The following is a 10,840-nucleotide window of genomic DNA, read 5'->3' as shown; positions in this document are numbered from 1 at the left end:
GAGGCAGCCCTATACCCAACGTGGCAAGCCCCATTTGCGCCAAAAAGGTAACCTCTAACTAGCTAGGAAAGATCCTATTACTGAGCTAAAGTTAGAGCCCTATGACTCTCCCGGTTGCACTGTCAGTCCCAGCTTTTGCCGACAGATAAGTCCTTATGGAGGGCCGGGAGCAACATGAACAAAGGTCATTTACACTTTTGCCCTATGGAACAGTTGTTATAAATCATGTTACTCACTTTGTTCCATAGTATCATTCATCATCATGTATATCAAGTTCAGTTAGAGCACTAGCAATCTACCCAAATGCATTTAACCCATAGGAGACAAGGAACAGGATAAACAATCACTAGGATGTCTTTACGGGTATCAAAATTAGACTCATGCAAATGAGTAATTGATTAAAGTGAAATAGGACATCAAGGAAGGCCCATGCTATACTTGCCTTGGTTCATAAACTCGTGCTGGTCCTGTTGGTCATCGAAGAGTTCTTGGTCTCCAACGTTTTCCTCACCGTCTGAACACGACCAACACGGCAACATACAACATTCCAAAAGCATTCATGCAAAGCAAACATTCCTATCATTAGAATAGTACACCAACAGTATTGAAATCAAGATAAAATGTTTGTAAACATAATCTACATCTCGCTACGATCACGTCAACGCGAAGTTCACGAAAAACAGAGCTAAAATGCGAAAGTTATGATTTAAACGGGTTTTCCTATAGCCATATATTTAATTAAATCTAATCATGAAACTAAAAAAGTTCCAAACTTGACTAACAGTAGTTCCTACATGTAGCTTATGAAATTACGAAGCTAACGCGATTTGAATGGATCAATTCGGAGCTAAAACGACAATTTTATAAGCAAAACAGTTCAAATGGCATTTCTGTAAATACTGAAAACGTATTTTTGACTTAAACCGTGAAGTTTACACTTTCCAAACGGGATTGCGCATTCGAGGAAATACGCCTTGGACTATGGGTTAGGACTTAGAAAAGTCCAGGGACTCTTTTGCAAAACAGCCACGCGAAGGGGTATCGGCTGATCACGGCCGTCGGATCAGAAACGAGCGGTTCAGATTAGACTTGGGGAGGGCGAGAGGAGAAATCCGGCCAGCCACAGTGACGCCGGCGGTGAGGCGCCATTGCCGACGGCGTGAAGGTCTCAATCGCGCGTGGTTAGGGGCTAGGGTTCAGCAAACGGAAATCCGAGAGCACCGGTGAGCGCGGGGGAGGAAGGGGGTCTCGACCATGCCGTTACGGTGCCCAGGAACGGCAGGTAGCGCGGTGGCCGCCATGGCCGGTGACCAACGGGTGGCCGCCATGGCCGGGAACGGCAGGTAGCGCGGTTGACTGGCACGGGGCGAGCGGGAGGTTGGGGGCGGCACCGACGGGTGGGACCGGGGAGTCAGCGGCTAGGCGGGCGCGGGCAGTTGAGGCACGGGGCCAGCTGGTGGGGCGGCTGCGGTTGCCTGGCCCAAGCCGGGCCGGCCCAAGAAGGGGAGAGGGGAGAGCTGGGCTGGGGCTGCGGTGCTGGGCCGAGCGGGGAAAAGGGGAGAGGGGGCCAGCGGGCCGACTTCAAGAAAGGGAAAGGAAAAAAATGATTCTTTCCTTTCTATTTCTTCTATTTTCCAAAACCCTTTTTAAATTCAAATTTCAATTCTTTTTGAAATCTTTAACAAATTTCTAAGCATTCACAAAATGATATGCAGCAGCATGTATGCATCAAAAAGTTTCTAACCCTATTTTTAAATTTTAATTCCACAAAATTTATTATTTCCCTATCTTTTAATGCACACACATTTGCTTAAATATATCATATTTACTACTTTTAAAAGAATGCAAATTTTAGGATGTTACAGGTGCAGAGATGGGGACAAAGTGCACATGTGGGGCGGGGCGAAGATGGACGGGGGCGAGCTGCGTCGGGCCTGTGACCGGGAGCTGGGCCATGGTTTGGTTCGCTGGGAATGTGAGTTGCGTCTGGATGCGCTGCGGGCATCAGATGTCCGGGCGCTAGTGCATCCGTTCCTATATGCTAAAGCTTATAATATGAATATCCATATTCGTATCCATTTCTAGTGTGGATACTAAATAGATGTACTCGAATTTGTTTTTTTTTTGTTATTTTTCTCTATTTGATTTTATATATGTATTCGACAAAAAATGGAATATTTGACACTTATCTGTATCCATGGAAGGTATAATTAATCTATTTAAACGTTTTCTCTCCATGACTAGTGCCTAATTACTTAATTTAAATATTACTAATGATGCATCAAAACTATTTAATATTATATCTATAAATATCTATAAATATCTATAAATATTATTTAAATATTATTAATGATACATAAGGATTAAATTAATTTTAATATTATTCTAATATCATTTAAACCTAATATATTCATTGTTGTAAATTATTTTAATACTTTATTTATTTATTTACTAATTTAAATTAGTTAAATAATTTATAACTTCATAATAAATATTATACTAAATAATGATGGATTAATTGATATACTTAATTATTAAATATTTCATGATACATATATTATTTTTGTTGAGCTATCATTGTCAATGTTATATACCCGCATACTTTAAACTCTACTTGTGTAACAATTTTGTAATTACAAAAACGTTGATAAAACAAAATGGCTACTTGTTGCCTACCATTCTTGTTTGAATTTCTTCACTTAACCTATCATTTTATTAAATATTATCCATTATAATTTAGTTCACTTCGATATTAGAGATTATTAGAACCATAAATTGATTTTATTTCACTTTGGTTGTCGATGCACTTAGTAGTAAAATTCCATTAATGAATGTTGTATTTAACAATATGTACTTTGAGTTGAGTTCAGTAAATATATGAACCTAAGCCATCCTTTTTGTTTTTGTATTAAAAAATATATGTGTCCATATTTGAATTTGAATTAAAATGTGGTAAAAGGTGATATCCAAATTCGATTCCATGCGAATCTGATCCGTTTTTCATGCCTAGAGAATGACAACTAATTTGGAATAAGAGCAGTCTCAATGTTAGAAACCACATCTAGTTTCTTTGTCCATTAATTTATATACATACTACATATAAAATTATGTTCTTAATGGATAGTAACTACAAAATATTTTTTCTCCAATCATATATTTTCTCTCTTTGTTATTATCAATCACATCTCTTCTTGTCTTGATTCTTGTATAGACATGATTTCTTATTTAAGAAACAATTTTCTCATCTCTTTTCTTTAATTGCAGTGCTACATTACCCTTTTGTTTAGTTAGTACTCTAATTAATGAACATAGAAACCACATCTGGATTGGAAGTGACCTAGGTGTAGAAGGCTAAAAAGTCCAAGTATTATAGGACGGAGGTGATATGGTGAAAGGAACCTCTGCTCCCTGCGATAGAGGCAAAATGTGTATGACTCGTGATGTACAAAAAACCTGAACTCGGGCTTGATGAGCTAAGCCCACGAATTTGTTATTCCTAAATGAGACATATGAATATACCTTGTCTTGACATTAGATCCAGAGTAGGATCAGAGGGCCATCCAGCCGGCCTAACCAGAAGCTCGATCCTAGCTAGACTGGGAGCGCCAGTGAGCCGAGCTCGAATACCTCGTTAGGGTTTTGTCATATATTTTTTATCCTATATGTATCTCTCATATTTTCTTTTATTTCTGTTATCAATGTTTTACTATTATGTTACAATTTGATTAATACAATTGATACATGTGAAAGATACTTCCTTCTTCTCAAAATATAAGATGTGATTTAACATAGTGTAGTCTTCAAGAGCACACTTCGATCACTATTTTGCTTCCAATATACAATTCGTGGCAATAAAAGTTTAATCAATAGATAGTATTTTTTAGTACAAATGTAATCTAATCACTTTTATAGTATAGACTTTTCATATGATTAGACTAATTGTTGATTAAAAATTGAATTGTGAAATATATGCATGTCTTATATTTCGGGACAAAGGAGTACTATTTAGATAAAGTTTGGTTGAGAGAAATGTAACCGGACACGATTACGTGAGGTAACGAATTATGTTGTCGTGTGTTTGTTTCAGCCCCTTCAGTAAACAAGTCATGTGTAATACAATACGAGCTAGCAGAGAGCTGATACCGACATAGTAGTTGGCTGTGGCCACGGTGTGGTAACGCTTTGAAGACGTAGCCAAGGTAAGCACCTAGCGTTCTGCATCTTCATGTAACAGGAGCTACTGAACAAGCCCCGCTGCAGAGGGTGCGAGAGTGAGCGAAAGCATTATTTTGGATTCCATTACCAACCACAACCAAACAAAACTGTGATTTGATATATCGTTTAAGGTTCGGGTGTAATGGATTACCAACCACAGCAAAACAAATATTGTGATTTGATATATCGTTTAAGGTTCGGGTGTAATGGATTACCAACCACAACAAAACAAATATTGTGATTTGATATATCGTTTAAGATTTCAGTGTAATGCCATTTTGTTACCATTTGCATTTACAAACAACACCATAATATATGCCTTTTATGCCAATTAATTTTAAAGATGTTTTATTATCTTATTATTTATTGACTTGTGAAATAATGATGCTTAGCTACATATCATCATACGCCACAGACCAGACCAACCCGACCCGATCCAACCCCGGTAATGCGTCACTTGAGTTCGGGTCATAATTTTGGACTTATGACCCCACCCAATCCAAAAAAAAAACCTGATCCAAAATGCAAAACCCTAAGAAATAGCCAGAACCCACCATTGCGTTAGGTCGGGTTTGGACCAAGGATCTTGACTTGATACTTATTTAGATCCGACTCACGTTTTGATCAGATCTACTTAGCTATAACTAAGCCTAGTTGACCCAAGCTGAAGGCTCATCAAACTTTGACCGAGGTGATCTTGAGCTATATCTATATCTATATCTATATCTATATCTATATCTATATCTATATCTATATCTATATCTATATCTATATCTATATCTATATCTATATCTATAAAGCTAATCCCCACTATAAATTCTATCTCAACATGCAATATATCCATATCATCTCCTACTTTTCTTTTTAGGAAAATATCATCTCCTACTAATAGCCAATCATCCCACTAACTTTCAACTGCTTAATGTGAGCTATCAATGTCATTTTACTAAGCGGAATTACAATATAGAAGACATCCATATATTGCTATTTATTTTGTCGTTCCATCATCTATAATCGGTCTACTTATGTTAGGTTTTTTTATTCAATTCTTTGATTGCCTTGTCCAATTTTGATAAAAATGGATGTAAGAACATGTCTAACTCATATGAGTAGTGGTTTTATTTGTAAGAAAGTCTCACGGCAAGCAACACATGGGCATCTTATAGTATCTTATATTTCTAAGCCCTACTAGAATTCTATGTCATTCACGTCAGCAGCCCACTATCGATGCAATTACGACATCTTTCTATTTATGCAAGCTATCCACCTCAGCTGCAGGCCACGTCCTCCATTAACTATTTATTTTTCTATGTCAGCATAACACACCATCTACTAAATTCACTTATGATCTCAATAAGGAGTGAACTATGATCCTAGTTTGTGATTGTTTTGAGTGTCAAATATATAATATAAGATTAAAAAATATGTATTTAAAATAATAGCGTCACATATTTTCTCTCTTTATATCATTTCTCATTATCGGGTTAAGACATCACTGCCACTTGCCCACTACCGGCTCGTTTTCCAGGAGTGGCAGTGATGCTCTTTTCTGTGCTAGTGCCATTTAGCCCTGCGCGTTTGTCCTTAGCACTGATCCATTTTTTAGGATTATTTTTTTGACATTTGTAGGAATTATTAGTTAACCAATATCTTTTATCCCACTATGGTTATATCTTGACATATACTAAATTAAGTTTCTTTTGGTGCCATATTAATATCTATAGATAATATTTTTTACTCTTACATAATATTGTTGGAGTTGCGTTATTTTGAGCTAGTATGGTATCCGCAACAATATCATTCGTGTTTTGATTTGCAAGATCATAAGTGCTTAATGAAATTAAGGTTGACATTCCATATCTAAATTTGATAGTGACCAATTGTTAGAGATTGATAGCCATAATTGTTGGTGGACATATTTCCAATATCAATTGAACATTGATAGATCGATGTATATGCTTAAAGCATCTCAAAGAGACCATAACTCTTTATCATATATTTAGAAAAAAAATGAATCAGGCGCTGTCCAAAACGACCTTTCTCGTTCTCTACTAATGGAGAGGATACATCACTTGTCTCTAAATTCAATACATGGTAGTCCATCATTAATTTTTTTCATATCATTATTTGAGATAGAGAATCCAATAGAGATTTCAGACGGGTAATCATCATGATTTGGAGTAATATTTGTATGGAAGTCTATGCCTCGCCACGGATCTGTGAGATGAGATCATATTCTAATCCTAAGATCACTTCTTAACACACCTGGAAAACGCTGAAGCACATAAAATGGTTTGCCATTGTGTTTTCTGAAAGTTTGCAAAGGAAACAGGAAGCACATGCGCCTGTCGTCCGTCGAAGGACATCCTCTGCTCTTCGACTCCGTGAAATTAACCACGTCCGCAAGAAGCAGCAGCTCTCTGGGCTGAATCTGCGGCAGGATTTTCCTGCATTTATACCATGCATTGCATGCATCCCGTGCCAATCATGGAACTACAAGTTAACTTGAGGTACCGTACTGCCCCGTACGTAATTCCTACCCAACGCGTACGGCACCAGTGTGGTACGTGTACTCGTGTACCTAATTTCTTAGGGTAGTCCCAACCCAAAAACTATGATATAATTTCTATACTTAGATATTGTATATAGAAACCATATTTTCAATGAATGATATTTTTAAAATAAATTTTATCCAATTACGTGCCATCTCTCATCTAACGCATCTCTTCATATATTGATTTTTGTGTAGATATAGTTTGTCTAAGAAACCTTTTTCTCCCCCCTCTCTCTCTCTCTCTTCTTTAATTACAATGCTACATCATCATCGTTTTACTCAGTTAGCATCATAATTAATGATCATAGAATCATCTAGTTTATAGGTTAGGACTGCTCGTAGTTGGTCTTACGACGAATCATCTCCATGTCAACGAGAGTGAAGGGACCGAACCAGTAATCTATATATATACCTGTCTAATGTTATGGAGTGAATAATTCTTCGAACGGTCTCTTTTTTACTTCACATAATGTCCTCACGCCCACCCTGTTACATATAGCACACAAACTCACCACATATGCTCGTACATGTTAGAACAACACATATCCAACAACAGTACAGAGTATGATTCTAAGACGTATTGAAACAGATGATGCGATCATTGAATAAACCTCTTAGCCATAAATTTGTTGTACGTTCCGTTGCAAAACATGAACACGGAGGCTGGTAGTAATGAAACGCCATAGTCTGGTTTTTATTTCATGGTAGTAATTTCATTTGTAGTAGTTAAAAATATACTTATACATTTCAACTACCATACTTATTGAGACAAGGGAAATTTTGCTACAGGACACTAAAAGTGAAGTTGCACTGCTAGTTGACCCTAAAAGAATTAAATTGACTGTTAAACACTCAGGTACCATACAAATTTATTGAAAGACATCTTGCCCATTGAAATATTTATTTCTGGCTTGGGAGGATCAAGAAAAATGATGAAATGTTAGTTTTTCCCCTGAGCCTTTCTTCTCCTTCCCTTTCCTCCTCCCCTTCTCGTGCTCGAAAGTCACCACCACCACCACCACTATCTAGATGCCTCTCCCACCACTGCTCCTTCATGGTTGTTGCCTGCCACTGCCTCTCCTACTCTCTTAGCATCGCACAAAATCCTCACGTTGCATTGCGCTTTGCCGGATCATGCAAGGCTGCATCGCGCAATCTCCTCTTTGAACCCCTCCCCTGTAGTTTGACAATGATATCTTGCCCCTTCGTAGTTTGATACTCCAATCCCTTTGCCTCTGTGCCCCTTCTTTGTCCACATCCCAGCTCCAAACCCACACACTATGTCGTCCTTCTGATCTGCATCACTGAAAGGTCCTAATATGGCTAGAGGGGGGGGTGAATAGCCTATTTAAAATTCTACAAATCAACTAGAGCAATTTGATTAGTAAGACAAATAGCGAAATGCAAACTTGCTCTAGCTCTATGAGGGTTGCAAGCCACCTATTCAACAATTCTAGTTGCAATGATTATTAGACACACAACTTGCTATGATACTACTCACTAAGAGATCTCAATCTTGCTACACTAAAGAGCTTCACTAGATGAACTTAAATAACAAATCAAGCTCTCAATTCTAATTACACTAAAGAGCTTGCCGCAACTAGTTTGCAAGAATATAAAAGAGTGAGTAGGGTGATTATACCGCCGTGTAGAGGGATGAACCAATCACAATATGAAGATGAAATCAATCACCGAGAGAATGCCAAATGGCAAGAGACAACCAATTTTCTTCCGAGGTTCATGTGCTTGCCAACACGCTACATCCCCGTTGTGTCGACCAAAACTTGGTGGTTCGGCGGCTAAGAGGTGTTGCACAAACCTCATCCACACGATTGGACACCGCAAGAACTTACCCACAAGTGAGGTAACTCAATGACACGAGCAATCCACTAGAGTTACCTTTTGGCGCTCCGCCGGGGAAGGTACAAATCCCCTCACAATCACCAGAAATGGCCACGAACAATCACCAACTCGTGCCAATCCTCCACCGCTACACCAAGCCGTCTAGGTGGTGGCAACCACCAAGAGCAACAAGCAAAATCTGCAGCAAAACACGAATACCAAGTGCCTCTAGATGCAATTACTCAAGCAATGAACTTGGATTCTCTCCCAATCTCACCAAGATGATGAATCAATGATGGAGATGAGTGGGAGGGCTTTGGCTAAGCTCACAAGGTTGCTATGTCAATGCAAATGGCCAAGAGTGTGAGCTTGAGTCGGCCATGGGGCTTAAATAGAAGCCCCCATGAAATAGAGCTGTTGGGCTCCTCACTGCACTGAACACAGGGCTGACCGGACGCTCCAGTCAGATTGATCGGACGCTGGACCTCATCGTCCGGTCGTGCGATGTGCGCCACGTGTCATCGGCTTCAAACATCGATCACCCAATTCAACGGTCAAGTGATGACCGGACGCGTCAGTTAGAAAGTGACCGGACGCTAGATCTCTGCGTCCGGTCGTTTCCAGTAAGGTTCCAAACGTGACATTTCACGATCAGACGCATCCGGTCATGCTCGACCGGACTCACCCAGCATCCGATCACTCAACGTCTCTTTGGTACGCCCCACGTCAGCGTACGTCAGCACTGACCGGATGCACCGTGCCAGCGTACGGTCACTTTTAGCGCCAGCGTCCGGTCGAAGATCGAAACACGCGCCCTCTACTGCCACTGACCAGACGCGTCGGTCCAACCGAGACCAGCGTCCGGTCACTTTCAGTGACCTCTGTCTTTTCTGTAAAGAGCGCCGGTGAAGTTTCTAACCCTTGCTCAAATGTGCCAACCACCAAGTGTATCACCTTGTGCACATGTGTTAGCATATTTTTACAAAATATTTTCAAGGGTGTTAGCACTCCACTAGATCCTAAATGCATATGCAATGAGTTAGAGCATCTAGTGGCACTTTGATAACCGCATTTCGATACGAGTTTCACCCCTCTTAATAGTACGGCTATCGATCCTAAATGTGATCACACTCGCTAAGTTTCTCGATCACTAAAACAAAATGGCTCCTACAATTTTTTACCTTTGCCTTGAGCCTTTTGTTTTTCTCTTTCTTCTTTTCCAAGTTTAAGCATTTGATCATCACAATGCCATCACCATCTTCATGATCTTCGCCATTGCTTCATCACTTGGAGTAGTGCTACCTATCTCGTAATTACTTTGATAAACTAGGTTAGCACTTAGGGTTTCATTAGTTAACCAAAACCAAACTAGAGCTTTCAATCTTCCCCTTTTTGGTAATTGATGACAACCCTTTCACAAAGATATGAATTGAGATTTAATTGAATCCACGTTGCTTGCCCAAGCATATTTACCATGTGTAAAAGAATATGGACAAGTTTCATGAACTCCAAATGGTAGTAATTGCTCCTATAAGGTTAGCACTTAGGGTTTCATCAATTAACCAAAACCAAACTAGAGCTTTCAATCCCTCCCTAAAATTGTTGCCAATGCTGAATCACAACTTTGAATTTAAAGCATCCACAATTTATTACGAAAAGATTTTACTAGCCATGTTCACAAATCCAAGGCAAGGAAGGCCATATTTGAGCTTCTTTTCGTCATTCTTCATGGCAAGGGATCTCCCTAGAAGAGCAGATGGCGATGGCCATCGTCGTTGCTCGCTTGCCTCAGTGAGGCTTGGTTGTCACCCATATATGGCTGTCACTCGAGATCTACATGCTCCGGTGGCGAGTTTAGAAATGAATGGAAGCCAGTGAGCTCCACCTGCATCCTGAGGGCTTAGGGCGGTGAACCCCTGAAAGGTCTTAAATGGCTAGAGGGGGGGGGGGGGGGTAAATAGCCTAATAAAAATTTCTACAACAACACTTAAACCAATTGGTTAGACAAATAAGTGGCAAAGCGAATGTTGCACTAGCCTACTAAAAATACAAGCCACCTATCCACAATTCTAGTTGCTATGATGTTTATATCACACAAAGCCTAAGTCACTACTCTCTAAGTTAGTGAGCTCTCAAAGGCTAACTAAAGAGCCTCACTAACCAAACTAACAAGACACAAGCTATCTCTTAAAACTAGTTATACTAAAGAGCTCAGCTACACTAGAATAT

This window comes from Miscanthus floridulus, chromosome 11 (assembly GCF_019320115.1).
Source record: "Miscanthus floridulus cultivar M001 chromosome 11, ASM1932011v1, whole genome shotgun sequence".
In the NCBI taxonomy this organism is placed as follows: domain Eukaryota; kingdom Viridiplantae; phylum Streptophyta; class Magnoliopsida; order Poales; family Poaceae; genus Miscanthus; species Miscanthus floridulus.
Note: the sequence above shows the minus strand (reverse complement) of the source record.